Source organism: Choristoneura fumiferana, chromosome 4 (genome assembly GCF_025370935.1).
Source record: "Choristoneura fumiferana chromosome 4, NRCan_CFum_1, whole genome shotgun sequence".
Taxonomy (NCBI): Eukaryota; Metazoa; Arthropoda; class Insecta; order Lepidoptera; family Tortricidae; genus Choristoneura; species Choristoneura fumiferana.
In genome coordinates, this window is record NC_133475.1 from 11823119 (window position 1) to 11845257 (window position 22139).

Genomic DNA, 22139 nt, shown 5'->3' on the forward strand with positions numbered 1-22139 from the left:
TTACTTTAGTATGTTGTGGAATATTTTTTATCACACAGGTTGTTAGAAACTCTATGTTGCAACTCTATGGTCACTGACATGCATTTGCATTTTGAAATGTCGAATGTTCTTCTAGTTTTTGTAGGTATATACTTGAGATTATTAGAGTTGGCCGAATTGCTACATACTGAGATCATTATTATGGCTCCGTCTCCATGTAAGTCTTTGGCAACAGAAAGAAAATCCTTAAAAACAAAAGTAGACACGTTTGAATTTTAATCGCATCCAGCCGGTGTCTAGGTGTACCAGAAGTTTTTTTTTTTTGAGTAATTTTGCTACATACTTAGTAATCCATATTCCAATCCAATTACATATATTTAGGTAAATAGATCTCGTTCACCAGAAACAACGACCTGAAGCAGGGAAAATACATACAAAAAACAACTAAAAAAAAGAAAAAAACATTAAAAAGCAGAAAAAAACGTTCAAAAACATTATATTTTTTTTTAAATAAATCAAAAAATACATTAGAAATCGTTAAAAAACAGATGGGTGAAAATTGTCCTGTCTGACTGGCCTTTACATGTTATTATGTTTTAAAAAGTATATTAGTTACTAGTTTGTATTTTAAATATTCTTTGCACTCATGTGGATAAAATGCAGTTTTGCTATCTGTTTTTAAAGAATAAAAAAGGGCTTTCCGAGCTAGTGAGGTGAAAAATTCATTTATTTCTGTTTCACGTCCGTCATTGGGTCATTGACTTTACTTAGTATATGTACAAACTTTCAAGTCAATCGGTCCAGTACTTTCGGAGCAAATCGGCTGTGACAGACGGACAGACAGACACACGAGTGATCCTATAAGGGTTTCGTTTTTTCCTTTTGAGGTACGAAACCCTAAAAATCACGATTGTGTGAATATAACGACTGAAAACGAAGACAAAATAAAGAATGTGATTAAGTGCTGTTGTGTTGTGTGCAATTCAGATTGTGCAGAATTGCGAACAGGAAGAATCGATATTGGCATGAACATCGATTAATCCCTCGTTTGGATTACATTATTTACCATTTATAACACCAGTTTTATACTCCAAGTAAGTGTTTTCTGAAACTTTTCAAAAATAAAATACTTAATTAGGTTTCTAAGAAAAGTATGTTGTTCCTGATTAATTCGTAACATGTTTCATCTGAGTGTCTTTGTTAAATAAATGATCAAGAAAGGCAATTTCGAAGAAATCGCATGCACAATCTCCGCGTGTCTGAGTTCCTAGCGGCAACATCAAACTAATCAAGAACACAGTACTGTTCGCGTTACGCGTGTACGATGTACGTAATTTATTAGCGTTTATTCTCATATAGCAATATGTAGGGATGTTCTATTACGCAGACTCCGTCGAGATCCCTGCTCCAGTGTGCTTCGGGAGGCTGGAAGTGCCGGTCGCTCCCGCCGCTCCCGTCTCTCCCGAACTTGCCGAAACGCCCGGCGTCGCTCCCTCTGTTACGTGCAGTGTTTGAACGCCGCTCTCTGTTCCCGATCCGCTCCCAATATTGAATAATTGGCAGCTTTTAGTGCTGTTCTTGATTGAAGTTATGGGAATGATAACATAAGTGCTAAATGATATTTCAACCGGTAAGTTTATAACGTTTGTTATAAGTTTATTCTAGTATAAAAAAGTCTACTAGCGAAGAACTCCAACGTCAAATACAAAATGTATGTTTCTTTATAAATGCTTGCTTCCTATAGAATGCTATCCATAGCTTTAGGTATTTATTAAAATCTACGATGTGTTAATTTTAAAATCTCTTACTTATGTGAAATTATTAATCATGAAGTCGGTTAAAAATAAGATACGCTTTTGATGTTAGTTATCGTTAAACCTAATTGGCCTAAAGTTTTGAACGACAGGTTTCGGAAATGAATTATCAAAGACTGTTGACTTCAAGTAGTTAATTATTATTCCAAGTTCGTGAACAAACTTTAGCCTAACGACAATATAATCGATTTTGATAGCTTTATGCTCGTTAAAGTATTATTCCGAATTGCTCCAATGAGATATACAAAGAACATGTTTCGTTCGATTCGTATTAATAGTTTTTGTTCTACAATGCTCTTATTGACAAAGTACAGTCAAGTGTAAAAATATGAACTTATTCATAGTTTCAAAGATAAGTACCACAGACTTTTATTCCTACGCAATATGGCCGTAGTAACATATTTTTAAGTGGTTCGAATAGATACTTATTTTTGCACTTGACTGTACCTACATCATAATAATACATTTAACGTAACAATAAAGTGCATAACTTTTTGTAGGCGTATCGTTTAATTTGAATTGAATTTAATTTGAATTTAACAAAAAAACATGGAATAATGCCATTTTGTATACTAATATTTGATATAATGACCGGGGGCATTTTAACATTATACACTAGTAGGTTCTGAGTAAGAAATAAGAATTAAAAAAAGTTAAGTTAGTTAAGTATTTCATCAATGCGCCTTAAATAGGAGCTCCGCGAAGCAGAGCTCCGTCAATTTTACCTCATTCCTGTACTATTCGTTGTTATGTAACTTGTACATTATTCGTTTCGTAATATTTAATACTAGCCGTTACCCGCGACTCCGTCCGCGCAAAATGCGTTTATCGCTATCCCGCGGGAACTATCCAATATTTCGGGATAAAAACTATCATATGTACTTTTCCGGAATTCAAACTATCTGTATACCCAATTTCATCTAAATCTGTTCCGTGGTTTTGACGTGATGAAGTAACAAACAAACAAACCAACAAACGAACAAACAGACCTACAAACTTTTGCATTTATAATGTTAGTAAGATGATTATTAGACTGTTCGTTTATTATGCAATTAGAAGTTATGTAAACCGTTTATTAATTTTCGACAAATTTATGAGATTCTGTACATACAAAGTGAGAATTAGTTCCATTGTTTTTATGCAAACCATTACACACTCAATTACACTTTTTAGTCTATGATCCGCGATACACGATGCCCACAAATAAGTCTAGTTTCGCCTATTTTTATTTTTATAAACATACGCTTTGATCTGAGTTTTCAGAATTTACTGTGTATATAGTACGTACGTATGGTTATTCAACGGTTAATAAATAAATTTGATGTGTAAACATCCCATTTTTAAAACAATACCAGACTTTCACGTAAGAAAGCAGCCCTCATGGCTTAACGTGACGAGGAGCTTCGACCTCACTCATGACGTGTTTATCTCCTTTCCTCAACTCGTTTCGAATTACCCTTACCTGTGTTACATACTGTACTAAACACAGTAGGTATTTTGTGAGGAAATTGTATATACTTACTTAAGTTTGATTTGACAGCTGTTTGATCAGCTGTTTGATTGCAGTTTGATTTTCATAAAACCGAAATTAGGGGACACTTTAAATGTTATCTGATCATTGTGAACTACAAGCGACAATAAATCAGTCAAAATACAATTAAGGTTGTTTTTAGGGTTCCGTAGTCAACTACACAATACGAAATCCTTAGAAAAATATTATTTGTTTTTTTCGTAATGTACGTGTCGTGGCGTACCCTATCCTATACGACACGCTCTTGGCCGGTTTTCTCACTATTTAATTATCGGCAGATAATGGCTGAAGTTGAATTTGTATGAAAACACTAAAAGATAATAAGTACAACGATAGTTTAAAAGAAGCTTGAAATGCAAACTTAACTTTTGTGTTGACTTACAAAAGGATTATTTATTTATTTATAAGTAAAACTATATATAAACTAAAGTAATATCCAACGTCAAGTCAGTCCTATTATTCCTATTCGTAAGGAAGGACATCACCGATCGTTTGCAGGTGTTTGTTAACAAATGCCTGAGTCGTATCCTTGGAATTTTTTGGCCTCGAACTATCTCAAACGCAAGACTGTGGCAAATGACCTAACGGCCAGTAAGCCAAGAAGTTCTGACAAGGAAATGGCGATGGATTGGACACACGCTTCGAGGGTCGAATGATCACCTGCCCATGCAGGGTCTCCGTTGGCAATATACTGGCAGAAGACGGCCAGGACGTCCTCGGACGACGTGGAGGCGATCCGTTGAGAAGGAGGCTGGCTCAATTGGTCTCGGCTGGGAAGAGCTGGAAGAAGCCGCGCAAGATCGAGCCAAATGGAAAACTCTTCTACGAGCCTTATGCCCCTAGTGAGGGATGACAGGATCACGTCATCATCATCAATATCACAAAGTAAAAATGTCGTCCAAATTTTCTGCCTCAGGCATTGACCCCAAGACACTGGCAGCATTACCTCTCTGAACTGTTATTCCTAATCTTTGCGAGAGGTAAGTGCCAGCTTGGGTCGCCTGAGGCCGAAACCAGAGGAGAATTTAAAAATCAAAATATCGTCTTGAAGCTGTAAACCGTTATTATTTCCGCTTCTATGAAGATTCTTAACTACAAAGTCTTCCTATATTTTAAATCTTGGTTCAAGGTTGTTTAAGTAAAATACTTTTCTTCATACCATCATCAGTAGGTAAACTAAAGGATTTTTTCTTTGGCACTTTTCCCTAACGATTGTAGCTGCCATTCTTAGTAAGGCTTGCAAGTCATCTCGCCATCTCCTTTTCAGTCTGTCTGCTCCGGTGACCAAGAAACCATTTATTTTGGATACTCGACCCATAAACCTAATTGCTTTAGGATGATATCCATTTAGGTACATGTTAAATGGTAATATTGAGATATGCCAAAGTAGACAACGATAGATATCGTTAATATTTACGAGCCCCAACGCAAAAGAGTTTTTCTACTAGTAAAACTGAAAATAACGTTTGTTTAAAATTTAAATATAGGTTAGTAATACTAGTTTAAGAGTCTAATAAAACACAGTAGGTACTCGTACACTATAATTTATAATCATTTTTTCCAGTACAGTGTTAAATAATAAAAAAACGAATTTTATTATTATAAATATAATTGTTCCACCGATATCCGCGCATAAAAGTTCGGCTAGCGTAGTAAGTCCCGCAAAATAGTTCGTCTACCACTTGGTTGAATCTCCTTTACTGCCAATAACTGCCTGAATTCTCAGCGGCATAATAGCTATCAATTCTTCACATTCTTCAGGAGTTCTTGAATCCAAAAACTAACACGATTTTCTCTTTTAAATCTGCTTTTAATATCCACAGAATATTAATTTTTATTTTAATCCACTTTAAAAATAAATAATTAAATTAAAATAGAATAAACTTGCGGGCTCCCAACGCCTAACGTGGTTTTTTTTTGTCGATTTTTGCTAATATCTAATGTTGTATAGGTATTTACGGAAGCCTTCGTGCGGGAGTCCAACTCACACTTGACCGGTTTTTTATTTTGCCCGTGCGAAGACGGGACGGGTCCCTAGTATTTTATATATACACATGCTTCACAATGTATGACTAGATGAACTCTTTTACATTGGAGCTTGCAAAAGCATTTTCCATCCATCGAGATAAAAAAATATTACAAGCAAAGACCCAACACTCAAAAGTGTAGATTACTAGAACAAGAAATTAAAACAATAAATAAGTCAAAATAATATTTAAGAAGTAACTTAGTTCCTTCGAACATTCATTCATAATACTTACGAGAAAAAGAATATCAAGAGTATTTTACGAATAAGAAACGTAGCCCAAGCCCAGAAATATATATCAATCACATTCTACTGTGTTTTCTTACTGCTTCAGGTATCTTTATTTATAGTCTCCCGGAGAATAAACTTTCCGTTCAAAGGAAAAAATATCATTATCAATTGCGTAACGGCGTAATAAATAATGAGCATAACGATAAAATGATCCAGTACCTCGTTAGGTTTGTAAAACGATAATATCAGTAAAATTTATAGTTTGAAGATCCTAATAACATCTTTTTAGAAAACAATGTCGGATATTTTCATTGAAAACGATTCGGGATTTTGCTGCATAATCCATTTGTTATGTTTATTTCAAGCTCATCTTCTTAACAGATCGATCATGTGTTGTGATGTTTTAATAGTTTTCTTTATACGATTTCACGGAGTTTTGCCTTATTTATCTAAGGCTAAAAAAATTAAGTCGGTAAACCGGAGGTTATGCACAATATTTTTGACATTACCTACCTAATCCTGGGTTTACAGTTAACTCGGATTTAATAGGTAATCTTGATCTCGTAATCCCGCCTTAGGATGCGCTTGCGGAAAACGCGGGGTAGTGAAGACTTGGAGAAATTACCAAATCACAGAAATACGCTTCATATTGTTACAAGGGTGGAGAGGCGACCCCTGGATTTCAACTAACAGAAGCGCATCCTTAGACGCTTTCAGATATTTCCAAAGCACTATTTTCTTACATTTACAATGCAGTAATGTCCCACTAGTTAACTCAGAGTCCAAGTTTCAACTTCTAAGTGTCCGACAAAGAATAAGACGACCGTCCTCTTTTAAAAAACAAAGCGACGTGCTGAAACGCTTCAAGATACTTTCGAACACTACTCGGATTTAATATAAAATATCAATCTCAATAGATTGATATTTTATTATTTATTTGACTCGAAACTTATGTCGGACAAGGTAAACTGACAGTTATTATTTAATTTTATTTGAAAAAACAAAGCGACGTGCTGAAACGCTTCAAGATGTGTATATATACTTTCGAACACTACTAGGATTTAATATAAAATATCAATCTGGATTAATTGATTTTTTATTATTTATTTTATTTTACTCGAAACTTATGTCGGACAAGGTAATCTGACAGTTATTATTTAATTTGATTTTATTAATAAATGTTTTAATATTGTAATTAATGTTTATTTGGGTACAAACAACGGTACAATTATGGCTAATTACAATAAAGATCTTAGATTATACACCAATCAGTAATATTACCACAGGTTATTATTACATATTACTAACCGGGCAATATAACGTTAGGAATTTGAAAAACGTGACATTACTTTAAAAGACTAATGGATACCTATACCTATAGAAGCAGAAAAAATAAATGTATCTAAAATGATATGTAATAGCCTCATATCCAACCCCAAGAAAGCAATTTTGAAAATACTTATTTACATTTAGCGCGTGAGTGACTGAGTGCGCCGCCGCCGGCCGCCCGCCGAGTGAGCAAGAAAGGGAAGCAGGCAGGGAGCGGCAAATTATTAAAAAATAATAAAAAAATACTAAATGTGAATATTTTTTCAATTGCTTTCTTGGGGTTGGATATGAGGCTATTACATATCATTTTAGTTATATTTTACAAATAACCATTCAATCGTATCATATCTGGAGCAGCCCAAACTTGGTATGTTTTGAAAAAGATTTTTATTTTAATTTAAAACAAGTGACTGAAATATAATGATATGATATATTTTTTTTAGAATTGGCTTGGTAAGCCCTTCCATTAAATACCACATATGATAGGTTACAGAACAAAATATCTTTTTCCCATTCAAAAAAAAGATGACGTTCATAACTCCTCTCCTTTTTAGAGGGTTCTGGAGCCAAAATGGCAATTTTTTTTCTCATCCAATCCTTTAGTGTGGGATATCGTTGGATAGGTCTTTTAAAATCATTAAGGGTTTGCTAAGACGATTTTTCGATATTTGTTTGCGAAATATTCAACTTTAAAATGCAAATTTTCATTAAAATCGAGCGTCTCCTCCCTCTAAAATCTAAATCGGTGGGTGGAAAAATTTGAAAAAATTCAGGATGGTAGTAAGTATATCAAACTTTTAGGGAAAACAATAACGGATAAGTTTGCTAAGCAGCCTAAGGTATAAAATATACCTACCTAAACTTGGAAGATTCCGTATAAAATACGAAATCCTTAGAAAAATATTACTTAATTTTTTCGTAATGGCTACGGAACCCTATTTCGGGTGTGTCCTACACGCTCTTGGCCTGTTTTTTTTAGGTACTTTTCTTCTTGTTTATTTTGAATTAGACTGAAGTGTTACAATTTTAAATGAGCGAAGCGTTTTCACCTGTGTAAATTTAACATCACCTCAACGACCTTAACTGGTGCACGAAGTCACAAAAAAACATTACTTATAAAGAATTACGGCATTTCATACCAGTCAACATTGTGTTCATATTATCGTTAATGTTTTATCATCTACATTTTCCTTACAAACTTTTACTGTTACACCCTCTTCGGAAGTTTATATTTGAAGTCATTTCTCAGTAACTGATTCAATCCAACAATACCTTACTCGCTACATTTCAAAACTGGCTTGGGCTAAGTGAATATCACTTGTCTTGTACCTAAGTATATAAAAATGAGTTTTAGAAATACTAGTTATGTGACGTTATTATTATTTTATTTGGGTATTATTGAAGTCTGGCCAGCGTGTTTTGTCAACTCTAAAAATCACCCCGACAAGCAGCAATGTACTTAAATCAAATTAAATTGTAGTTAGCAATATTTTTGTGAACACCTCGCATCTAACTACAGATAGGTTCTAATGGGTTTTAATACTTTGATTACAAACAAGTCGCGGCGAACACGCGCGCCTCTGCGTAGTCTATGTACTGCATACAATAAGTCCCTCGTTTCTGTCGATATCATCAACACGTCCATGAACCAGTTCAGAAATCAAGTTTTTAAAATAATGTCCAATCATGTTCAGTGAGACGGATCCGGATAATTTAGCTTGATACGTGAATTTTCCGGATTTGTTTCATTGTTTCATGATTTCATGAAATATGAGTGAATCTCACGGTAATATCATGTTCAATCATCTTTCCCAGCAAATGTAAACAATGCATTTGCCCATTGTACGTTTTCTTTGTTTTTTGCATCATTACTAGATTTAGTTTTAACTTAATTATTGGTAATACTTAGTGCGTACCTACATTGTTGTTAAAATTATCGGAATATGTTTAGGTGAGAATCGGTAAGGAGGTAGATTTTTCTTTTCAGAGTACCTGTAGCATAATATGTTTTTTCTCAAACATGACATGAAATATTGACGTTTTGTTACAAATAATAGGCTGAGAAGTATCGCGCTGCAGGCGCTGCATGTGACTCGCCTGCCTGCGCGCGGTCACTCTAGCGGCCTGCAAAGAGATTTCATACAACCTTGCAGGCTGCTGGCCGGCAATGCGACCGTCTTTTGTTTCAAACGCGCGCTCTGCGACACGCACGCGGCCCACGCTCAGCAACACCGCCCGCAGCCAGCAGCTAGCGCGACACGCGCGTTCACAACAGGGCGACCAGACTAGCGTCCCGCCAGCTTCATTTCTTGTTTTTTATTTTATTTTATTTCATGTAATGTTTGAGAAAAGCACTATACAAGCCTCGGCCGGAACCTGAGGTTGCCTCTACAGTAATGTACTATTGTGTGATTCTATCTCTGTTGGTTCTCCAATAAGGTAAAATAAAATAAAATAAAGTATCTATCGAGGCTCAACTTATTTTAGCTTACATTATCTTACAGATTAAATAGTGTTAAATACATTGAGGAAAATAAACGAATTACAAAAAAAAATTGGAATGCAAATAAAAAATACAAAAAGATTCCAAAAAAACAATCTTAAAATAAACGATAGAAAGGAAGGATATATTCATTATTTTATGATAACTTGACTTTTGACTCGATGCTCATTATTTTTTCTACGATTCAACTGTAAAAATTTACACAGTTTTTCAGTGTTTATAATTAAAGCATTCAATAATATTTCTAAGGACCAGACTTTGGTAGTCATTTATTTATGGTTTCTAGCAGCGAAGTAACCTAAAAAGGGAAACTTTTTTATTGTGAAATTTATCGCATACCGTAATATAAAAACCATTCGAACGCGGCAGCATCTTGATCATACTAGTATCTAAATCTCGTATTTATGTCGCTATGTGTGCGGGGCTCTTTGTTTTGTGGTTAGACACATATTCTATAAACTATACTATGTGGTTAGTGCAAAATTTCCTGTCATCCGACACTATTGTAGTCGCGTATCTCGACATGAGTGACGGATAAGCGCCATTTGTTCGCTCGCAACGTAACACCACGCTTCACAACGCGCTCTAAAATCTTCTTTTCAATTAAATGGAGGTATCTACTTAGAGGTAAAATTAAATTTGGTCCCAAATTGGAGCTCTGTGCGAATAAGAAAAAATAAAAATGTTTTGTACTGAATATTACGTCAAATTATTCAAAATCATGACGCTATTACATAATAACTGTCACTCTATTTTCTTACACTGTGCTTCAGTTATGTATTTGATTTGATAATGTGACATGAAATTTAAAGTAGGTTAGGACGGAACGTCACTAGCAAATGGTATTTTTCATACAAAAACTATGAGGCTATTGCAAATCTCAAAATAGTTGCAATAAACTCATGTGCACAAAAGTTGAGGTTAATGTAACTATGCCAGTAAAATATTAATTGGAAGTTGTACAGCCCAAATAAATATTTAGCAAAAATATTTAAGTTTTCTTCTTTTGGGATGAACTTGTGTGTTTTCCAGAAAACGGTTTGTAATCATTTTTATAACACAAAACCAAACACATGACACTGCAAAGCGTTACTTCAAAATGGTGGCTGATAAAATTTGCTCTATCGGTACAACAGTAAGCGATCTAGGAACGCCATTTGTGATTTATTTCATAAGGCAATGATTTGTCTACGCTCCAGCAGAAGGCTCTTTCTACAAAAACCGTTAGATTGAGGAGACTTCAATTAGTTACTTTAGCTTCATAGTTGCTTTTGCCCCGGGTAACGTTATATGGAAATTGTAGAGGGCGAATCTTGTGTGAAACCCTATAAATGTACCGGTATAGGCGTAGCTTAGTTCGCTTCGCACGTGTAGCATAATCGCAAATAAAAATGTTGCAGTTCACATAATATCTTATCAAAACACGTACAAATCAACTTTTTGAAGCGAAGCGAGGTGCCAGCAAAATATGAGACAGGTCTATTTCCCAAAAAGCTAGTAAAGCCGACTGTGTCCAAGCAACATGAGCCGTCGGACAAAACACGTGCTAAACGACAACCCTCGGGTCACCTGTCTCACCCATATTTGCAAATTCTAAAATATGAGGATACAAACAGATTCTTGCTTCCATTATTAGGGTTCCGTACCCAAAGGGTGCCAACGGAACCCTGTTACTGAGACGTCGCTGTCTGTCCGTCCGGTTGTCACAGGGCTCTATCTCTTGAGTCGTAATGGTTAGACACTTAAATTTTCACAGATTATGTATTACTGTTGCCGCTATAATAACAAATACTAAAAACAGAATAAAATAAATATCGTGTCGTTTTTTGCTTGATATGTATTAATAACGGCAACAGGTAGACGCTTGAAATATTCACAGTCTTTAGATTATACAATCACTTTAAAAATAAATGGGAGCCATGCAAACAAACTTGATGTTTGATGTGATGTGTGTGTGTAACCACAACCATTAAAATATATTCATTAAATTGTGCGTTGCGTGTGTGTGTGTGTGTGTGTGTGTGTGTGTGTTTATGTTGGTGTATTTGTATTGTATAGTGTTGTGAAGTGTGACTTGGCAGTGTTCCGGCACATTTCGTGTCTAGTTTCTGGTTTTGTTGGCGTCATTTAAAAATATTAATTTGTTTGACATTTGGAGACCTTATTAATCTCCATCTCTTTATTTTAATAATTTATTATTAATTTTTGACCTTGGAGGCTTTTTACACCTCTGAAGATTGTATAATTTAATTAGTTTACTTTGACATTTAGAGGCTATAATTATACATCTCTGAGCCGTGGTGGTCTAGTGGTTTGACCTATATCGCCTCTCAAGCAGAGGGTCGCGGGTTTAAACCCCGGCTCGCACCTCTGAGTTTTTCGAAATTCATGTGCGGAATTACATTAAAAATTTACCACAAGCTTTATGGTGAAGGAAAACATCGTGAGGAAACCTGCACAAACCTGCGAAGCAATTCAATGGTACGTGTGAAGTTTCCAATCCTATGAACTATGAATCCTAGGAACTATGGCCCAAGCCCTCTTGTTCTATGAGTAGGCCTGTACCCAGCAGTGGGACTTATATAGGCTGGGATGGAGGATGGATGGATACATCTGTGAATGATTTAGATTAGGAATTTTATTATTAACTCAGAGACTTTATACATCCCCTTGCTATAATTAAGGCTGTATATTGTTAAGCTTATGGATTTTTAAACTTGTATATTTTTAGTTTAATTTCTAGTCACAGGCTCGCGTCGTCGAAGTACCCAAGACGATCCCATAGAGCTTATGGGAACGGAAGCAATACCATGCCCTCGGTACCGCTCTGCTTTCAGAGCATGACATGAGTGCGTGTGAGCTAACTTTGGGGGTGGCAGACGTGCCGTGCCGTGAATCCAAAAGCTTAATGGTTACTTGACCTGAAATTTATATTTCAGAATCAAATTATTATTATTATTTTTATTTAAATTTATGACAGTGAAAGCATTCTACACTTCCACTGAACGTAGATACAGTTAGTGTTTAGTTTTGTAAATAAGGGACCCCATACATCCCTGTATTATTATTAATCTTTTTTTCTATTTTTTTCTTTAATTGTATACTGTAGTTTTTAAGTAATTTATTTGTAATTATTTCATTTTGAAAAAATGACTCTGCCAAGTTTCTTGCGGCGCATTCTTCTTGGCAATGATGGTCTTTCCGAAAGCGCTGGTAGTTTAAATAAATGACGTGTAAAATTGCCCATTGCGGCCTATTTACTGGATAAATGATTTAAACTTGGATTTGAACTTTGAACTATCACCTCCTCTCCTGTTATAAGCGCACTTATTACCGTCACAACATATTAATGGAATAAATAGGGTGTAATAAAGAGTATTAATGATGTTTCATAAACTGGAGGTATCCCATCTTAGGCCTCTAGGTTGGCAACGCATCTGCAATACCCCTGGTGTTGCAGATGTTTATAGGCGGTGGTGATCTATTCTCTTACCATCAGGAGACCCACTTGCTCGTTAGCCATTCAGTCGAATAAAAAAAAAACTCGTGACAATGTCTCATTTTAGTACTACGTTTTCAGTTTAGGCATGTATTAATTTTCATTTTTCATTTACCTACATATTCATAACAACCTGCTAGATATCCCATACTGATGAGCTCTTGCTCTTCTTCTACCCACCCGTCTCAATCTTAGGTATGTAAAATTGCAATAAGTAATTAGATTGTTTTGTGGTTATACTTATTCCGTAGTAGTAGAATATCTATTGTTAATTGTTTTTTGACATTCTATTCAGAGACTGTGAACTGTGACTAATATGTCGATTTTTCACATAGTATTGGTATTGCATCTTACTTTAAACCTCATAAATATAGGTATCGACTTAGTTCGAGTATGTAGCTAAAATATAAAACGTACATAGATCAATTTCCATTTAATTTATTCAGTGTAATTAACTAGACGCTGAAGCAACTAAGTGTGTGCTAATCAAAAATCAACATCAACAATTTGTGTTAATTAAGAATAAATATCGACATCTGATATAAGTAGTCAAATTTCGACATAATTAGGATTAAGTTAATTTCGTTATATTTAATGCTTCGAGCAAGATCGGTTTATACGCTAATAAATAATTGAAAATAATTGTAAGGAAATGGTTTTATGTTCAATAGGTACTTACTTATTTATTCAAGATTATATTTCAACCGCTTACTTTCTCAACCTCTTATCTGGCCACATTAAATTATTTACGAGTAATTTAATTACTTATAATTAAATTATACTTGTGTTGATAAAGATCAACTTTCCAAGACGATTATTTTCTTTTATGCCTACATATATTCACTAGGTATTCTAGGAAGAAAAATATTATTTACCTAAGTATGTTAATTTTATTCTAATTTAAAAGCTTGCGTCAGACAGAATATATTTAATATTTTTAAATTGACACGTCTGTAAACAACTGTATCTGCAAAACGCATACACGGATTATAATAAACTAGCTTTTGCCCGCGGCTTCGCTCGCGTTAAATTAGGGGTAACATATATTTAATTTCTACGAATCTTTTTTCGTGTTTTGATTGATTTTTCGGAGGATTACCTATATGGAAATACAAATACTGACAGACGTTTCATACAGATGCTGCAAATTTTCAAGTTAAAAAATCAACCTACATAATCGTAATTTATATCAACTTTGAACTCCAGCTGTTTCACATATCCGGGAGTAGAATTTCGAAAAACATTTAAGTGCCTTGCCTATGTATTTCTTTTGACCGCAACTTCGTACACGATAGTTGTTAGATAATTCCCGCGACATAAGAATTAGGAAACACTTTAGAAAGCTACACTGTTTTTATTTTTTTTATCGTTATAGCTATGTCAGTCTTTCATTAAGTCATGTGTATCATCAAAACTGAACGTACATGACTGTAAAATTAAGTATCAGAGCTATCAACCTATGAGAAGTTCCCTCGTGAGCAGACGACCTTGGCTTTAGCATCAGGTGGTGTCTATAATATGAATTATTATTGAAAAAAATTGAATAATCTTGCAAAGTTTCTTGTGTGTGCCATTAACTTTTGAGGAGTTTGTTCCCGCGGAGACGATCCTGGCCGGACTACCTGAATGTCACTGCCAGATTATTGTATTGTCACCAGATTTACATAAGTATGCCTAATCTACAGCCGGAGTGGACCTATAGTCGTCTACCTCACCGACATATTGGGCTTAAATCACTTCTGCTGGCTCGTGCTGATGCACCGGCTTCAGACTAGTAGAAAATTATTTTCATGGTCGGTTAAATTTTTTGTTATATTTTTTTTTCACTATTTTTAGTGTAAATAATCTAAGATACATTATGGATTATGGGACCTAATTTAAGGTACTCCTTCCTTACGAACGAAAAAAAAAATTTCAAATCAGTTCACAAATGCCGGAGTTCATAGGTATAACATACTTAAAAAAAATACAACCGAATAGATAACCTGCTCCTTTTTCTGTTAAAAATTCGAACTAACATTATTTTTGTTGGTGGTAGTTGACAATAAGTTATTTACTTTTTTCCCTCAGATGCAGTAGTGTTAAAAGCCTGTATTTGAAGATATTTATTGGTTGTACACCTCGTATTAAAAAAAAGTGATTTAGTCGTAAATATAAGAAAAACGCTTTGTTACAATCAAATTTAAAACTGGAACGAGAAGCAATTAGTCGATTTAGTTGAAAAAACGTGGTGTATTACTTACTAAACTTTTAAATTATCTACTACATTGTTTAAACAAGTATTTGTAGTGAAGTGTACTGCTCAAAAGAAAATAAGGGTCACGTGAATTTTATGGGTGAAACGAAAATACAAATAACTATAATTCTTTATAATATTCCTTGTCTAAAAATGGTTTTATTCAATACAACATAACACAGTGCAAGTACTTTTCTTCAAATTAAATGTACATATTCAATTAAAAACGCAATAGTTTTTTGTGCAACAAGAGAGCAAAATTGTTTTTTGTTGCGAGTGTTAGGTAATGTTGAAACCCGAGTAAGCGAAGGATTCTATAATTGAATCACGAGCGTTAGCGAGTGATTCTAGGATAGAATCCTGAGCTGAAAGCAGCAAGGGATTCAAAAATACGAGATGCAAAAAAAACTTTGGTCTCGTGTGACACACACAACTTTTCACCTCAGCAGCGAGAACATAATTTAAATATAACATAAGAATAAAACCACATATAAGTACCGGTTTACAAAACAAACACAACTTTTTAAATACAATCCGATTATTACTCAAAAATGATACGTACAGTCGCGATTACATCTTTAAAAGTCACCAGAAAGTTAAGAATGCCAGACATTGTTGAAAAGCGGTAAGTAGAGGTTTTGTATTGGAACGAAAAAGTATCCAGTAGGTACAATACAAATCTCATACTCTTAACATGCATTGTAATTTGAACCAAATTTGAACTCTCAGACTTAGAACTTCTTGTAAAATATGTCATACTTACTTATTTTTTAATACTGCAAAAAAGTCTAATCTTTGGGTCATTAAAAAGGTTGAACAATAAACGTATTATTTATTATAAATGTTATGAAACCTTTAAATATGATTTTATTAAGATTTCTATTACATAAACATAAATAGATTTGTTACAAATTCATTCAATTTGACAAAATATATTTATTCCAACTGTAGAGGCAGTAGGTATACAGAATTCTTTTATATTAAAAAAAAACAAGAGAAACAGCTTTCGTGCAACGAGGTTGCTTACTTTATTAAAAGATCGGGAAAATTTACATTTTGGAAATATTTCGTTGTTATGAATTGATCCTAAAACAAAAAAATGTTTTGATTTCATTTTACCGATGAAATTCAAGTGGCCCTTAATTATATTCTCTTGAGTAGAATAGACATTTCAATCATAACACTAGCCGTGAAGACAACTAAATATGACAATAATAATTAATAAGTTATGTCGTGAAGCGAAAATTTAAAAAGAAAAGAAAGCCTAACCCAACAACAACCAAACAAAAATAAGACGGAATAACAACTTTATTCAAAATTAAAAAACTATTTACAACAATTTCATAAAAAAATAATGTGGAGTGGTGATAAGTGAGTGAGTGAGAATGTATGTAAGTGAGTTTGGAAGTTGACTGACGGAGACCGGACACTACACTCGGTGGAGGTAATGCTCGACACGCCTGGAGGTAGCACTCTACGCGCCTGGAGGTAGCGCTCTACGCGCCTGGAGGCAGCGCTCTACGCAACTGGAGATGGCGCTCGCAGCGCCTTGAGATGGCGCTGGCACCCTGGGCAACTGCACAGACACAGGCAACGGCGCAGGCACTGGTAGATGATGTACGATGTACGATGACGATGGTGTCGACTTTACACTTTTTAAACGCGGAGGCTTGCAGGAATTAAAAATAAATTTTTGTGGATGGCCAAGACAAAAAGAGTATTTTCGTAGAAGTATTGATCGAAAAACATCAGACCGGTAACAAATTTGAACAAAAATCGCCATGACAACCAGATAAACAACGATGTCAAAACATGTCAAATTTTGGTTTCAAGCTCCTAACAGGGAAACGGCAAGATTTAAGTGAAAATTAAAATATTATTGATGGAGGCAAAAAAGGACGCGCTTAAGCGCGCGCGAAGCCCGAAGTTGTAGAGTTTCGAAGAACTAAATAAAAGACCGAAAAAGGTAGACTCCATCAAGACCGATTTAAAAAGTGCTTATAGCGTGAAGATACGAAGTGAAAATGTTTGTTAGTGTGTTCTTTATGCTTTAGAAACGTTGCAGGATCCTACAGAAATAAAAATGATGTAAAATATCCAATTTTGAGGGGAATGACGGAGAACCAAAACAGATGTAAAAATGAAGTTAAAACAGTGAAAAATGAAACGTAAGTAGCATAACACTACAGTTATGCTATTCAAATTGAAACTTCTCAAATGAGTTAATCAAAGACCACGAGATAAGACATAAATAGACAACTCCCGGAACAACGAAAATCCCATAAGCTTCTGAGCATCTAATTAGAAGATATTTCAACGTTATTGCAACGTATACATTCAGAAGATTTCTCCAAAGCTCCTAAAGAAAGCTTAACAAATCATTGCCCATTGATATTAAGAAGAGAATTAATTGGGCTACTCTCGGGAGTAGATTAGTGACCCCGGGTCCCTGGGGTAGGCATTTATCAATATAATCATCTTTTCATGCGGACTAAGGGCGATCATGGCACATTTATTAATTGTACTATTCGCTGAAAGGTCAGATATTTGTATAAGAGATCAATATTATCAATTTATAAAGTGTTTTTGAGTTTCATAAGTCTGTGTTTGTGTGCTAGCGAAACTTCCAAGTCTAGAATAAAAAAATCCGCCCGATCTCATTCTTGATCGATAGTGATGTGTACATAGAAACTCCGCGACATTTCAACGACATTTAATTCGTATTGGTCTATATAAACACGCGCGGTTAGTGGTAATATTAGCTAAACCATTTGATATTATGTAAGGCATATCGTGTAGTATACGAGTAATTTAATAGAATTAACCGTTTAATCTGTACTACCATGTAATAAAAAAATGATTTTCTGTTCTATGTAGTGATTAAGGTTTACTGCGTTTTTGGCGAAATATGTTTCGCCAAATTTCTCTTAGCAACCAACCTTTCGCCGAAGTTTGATTTGGCAAACTAATCGCTGGCATAACTTTACATTGCATTTTTCTTATTTCGCAACATTTTATATTGCCAAATTTTACTTCATCACACTTTTATGTGGCAAATAATTATGTAGCAAAGTTTTACTGCAATTTGATTTGTGCGAGCGAGCGAAGCGAGCGAGCAAGACGGTTTGGAGCAGAAGCAACTTGGATAGTTTAGGTTCAGCAAAGCGTAGCTCCCGCCTTAGCCTTCGATGTTAGGTTTTTTTTATAGCAGCCAGGATAATTGCCATTAGGAAAGTAGGTTGGATGTCACTCAATCTGTTGCTAATTAAGGTATGCCAATCAAAACATTTGACGAAACCATAAATGACATCTTGAAAAAATCCAGGTAATAATTTGCATAACAATAATTTATGAAATCATTAGTGGGAAATTATATCAGTGCGAAACGTTGAGTTGGGAAATAACATTTCGCCTAAATAAAAAATATGGGATAAATTGTGTTGTAATATGGCAATGTTGTTTTATATATATTATTTGTAGCAACACTAGGTTACCTAAGTAACTAGGAAAAACTTGTCTGTCGTGTGCCTTTGAAAATATAATACTCGTACTACAGCTAAAATTGTTTCTCTTCAATCTCCTCGCACCCAGTCATAATATCCACATCATATGGTAGCAGAAGCGTTAAATAACGGTGCGGGTGAATTGAAAGATTCATTAGTACCGAGGAAAGATGGAATCTGAAATTGCCGGGTCTAGTTTAAAATTAACCGGAAGTAACAATTGGCCGACATGGAAGTTTCAAATAAAGGTAATCCTGAAAGGGAGAGGATTGTACGAACTGGTAACGGGAGAATTGGTGAAACCGGCAGAAACTGAAAAACCGGAACTGTTAAAGCAATGGATGAAAAATGATGCCAAAGCCCAAGAACTGCTAGTCACTCGAATGGATCAGGGACCGCTTTCGCATTTACTATCGTGTGAAACAGCGAAAGAGATGTGGACAAAATTAAATACGGTCTACCAGAAAGAATCCGAGGTGAGCGTTCATTTGTTACAACAAAAATTCTTTTCTCTCGAGTACGAAAACGAGTCCATGTCAGATTTCTTTTCAAAAATTGAACATATCCAGACGAAGTTGAAAGAGTGTAAAGAGCCTGTCTCTGATAAAATGGTTATGACTAAAATATTAATGGCACTGCCAGAGTCATACAAACACTTCAGATCTGCGTGGGAGTCCGTGCCCAGTGAGAAACAAACCCTAGCTGAGATGACCTCTAGATTGCTTATAGAGGAAGAGAGAATGCCAAAACAGGTGGAAGAAACAGCGTTAAAAGTACAGAAACGTTTTGGTAAAGCTAGAGGAGAGCAGAGAGACAAAAGTGGAGACAGAAATTGTTTTTATTGCAAGAAATATGGACATAAGGCAAAGGACTGTTGGTTCAGGAAAGAGAAAAAGACTGAAGGTAGAAATTACAACAGGAAAGAAAAATGTCACGATGCGTTTATAGGAACACAAGAGAAAGAAAAAGTGAAGAGAGAAGACTGGTGCCTGGACACCGGGGCGAGTGAGCACATGAGCTGGGATAGAAACTTGTTCGAGACCCTTCAGTTAAAAACGGACCTGGGTAAAGTAACCGTAGGTGACGGAAACGAGGTAGCTATAGAAGGTATTGGTTCAATAAAAGTGTTAGCTAGAGTAGGACAGAATATGAATGATATTACTCTAAATAATGTATTGTTTGTTCCAGAGCTAACGTTTAACTTGTTCTCAGTTGGTAGTGTTTTAGACAAAGGATATTTTTTGTCGTCAGATAAAAATTCGTGCGAAATTTTGAATAAAGATGGTCAGGTTAGAGCCATAGCTAAAAGAAAAAATAAAATGTTTACGATGAATTTTTTAAACCTGTATCCAAAAACCGAAGCAGAAACAAAAGTGGAATGTCACTTTGCAAAACAAAATTTGACGCTGTCAAAATGGCATTCAATTTTTGCTCATCAAAATTTTTGCTATGTAAAGCGTATACTAGATCGAAATAATATAAAATATGTGTCTGAAAGTGAGAATATACTTAGTGTGTGAGAAATGTTTATTAGGAAAACACATCGTGGATCGTTCGCAAGAAGCGAAAATAGAGCGTGTGAGAGATTATCATTGATTCATGCTGATGTGTGCGGCCCGATGGAGGTAAGTTCGATTGGTGGAGCAAAATATTTTCTGTTGTTAAAAGACGATTACTCGTCGTATCGGTTTGTATATTTTCTAAAACAAAAGTCCGAGGTGAAACGATGTATCGAAGAATTTATTCAGTCAGCCGAACGGGCAACTGGATGTAAAGTAAAGTGCTTGCGATCCGACAACGGGTTAGAATTCGTAAATACCGAACTCGGTAGCTTGTTAAGACACAAGGGCATCGTTCACCAACGGTCTGTAACGTATACACCGGAGCACAATGCGCGTGCGGAACGCGAAATGCGGACCCTAGTCGAAGCATCCCGCAGTATGATGCAAGGTTTTGGCAAGGAGTTTTGGGCGGAAGCCGTGAACACAGCCGCATACGTTCTAAACCGCACGGGACCAAGTCCTACAGTAGATAAAACTCCCTATGAGTTATTTCATGAAAAACAAAGTGACCTTATGTCAATGCACGAGTTTGGGTCCAGGGTATCTGTGCATATTCCCAAACAAAAGCGTTTGAAATGGGATCCAAAGAGTCAAGAAGGGATATTTGTAGGATATGGCGAACATACTAAAGGTTTTCGGGTGTATTTTACAGGAACAAGAAAATTGGAGATAGTACGAGATGTTATATTTCTACCAACTTTTTTTTTTTTTTTATTCGACTGGATGGCAAACGAGCAAGTGGGTCTCCTGATGGTAAGAGATCACCACCGCCCATAGACACCTGCAACACCAGGGGGATTGCAGATGCGTAAACCGTCTACCAACTGAAGATGAAAAGATAAAAATAACAAATGAGAACAAGGAAGAAAAATATGTTAAATATGTTACTGAACAAGATGACCAGACCAGTGTGAACCAGAATATAGACCCAATTCCAGGGTGTAGTAGAGAAGAAGATTGTTTAGAAAATTTGGAACTAGTAAGAGAGAACATAAGTGATAGATCAGAGGGTCATGGGGTTCAGAGTCAAGAAAATGATCAGTCCACTGTGAGTGAAGAGATAGACTACCGTGCGAGACTAAGAGATAGAAGTACATTAAAACAACCTTCAAGATTAGACTCTTGTCATATATATGCCGCTGTAGCAGCTGCAGAGCAGATTGACCCAGAGCCTGCGACATTCACTGAGGCGCTGTCAAGTCCAGAAAAAGAAAAGTGGAAAGAGGCAATTGACAAAGAAGTAAGTGCACTCGAAGAAAATAAAACTTGGGAACTTGTGAGACGACCAGAAGATTGCAAATTAGTTGACTGTAAATGGATATTCAAAAAGAAGAAAGATGAGACTGGTAAGGTAGTAACATACAAGGCAAGGTTAGTTGCTAGAGGCTTCCAACAAAAGGATGTAGACCTGTCTGAAGTATATAGTCCAGTTGCCAGGCTGATCGGTGGGTTCTTCTTGGCAATGTGCAACGAGTATAACGTGCAACACATAATGTACAGTGTTTCTGAAGTTGTACAAGGCGATGTATATATATCGATTCCAAAAGGATTTATATATTAAAGACGCAGTTAAGTAACTAAGTTATTAATTATTAAACCAGAAAGCGTTTAAAGAAATCAGAGTAAAATTGATTACAAAGTTTAACAATGTAATATTGTCCTTAGGTTTTGAAAGGTCTAACTACGAGTCATGTCTTTATGTCAAGTCGACCGAGACTTATAAAGTATTTCTATTACTGTTTGTTGACGATATGCTTCTTGCATCTACAGATAGCAAGGAACTTTTAAACGTAAAGAAAGACCTAAGTAATATGTTTAAAATGAAAGACATGGGTCCGGTATCACATTATCTCGGTATGCATATAACTCAAGATTTAGCTAATAAAACAATAACATTAAACCAAACTGTTTATTTGCAAAATGTCT

General features: G+C 35.3%; 1 protein-coding gene across 1 annotated transcript in view; it reads left to right on the top strand.

The window, feature by feature from the left end:
- The first annotated feature begins 1374 nt into the window (after positions 1-1374).
- Positions 1375-22139, top strand: part of LOC141427463 (uncharacterized) — a 79852-nt gene continuing 59087 nt past the window's right edge. Inside the window, exon 1 of the mRNA XM_074086958.1 lies at positions 1375-1609. The gene's annotated coding sequence lies outside the window, so the exon portion shown is untranslated. The remainder of the gene's footprint in view (positions 1610-22139) is intronic.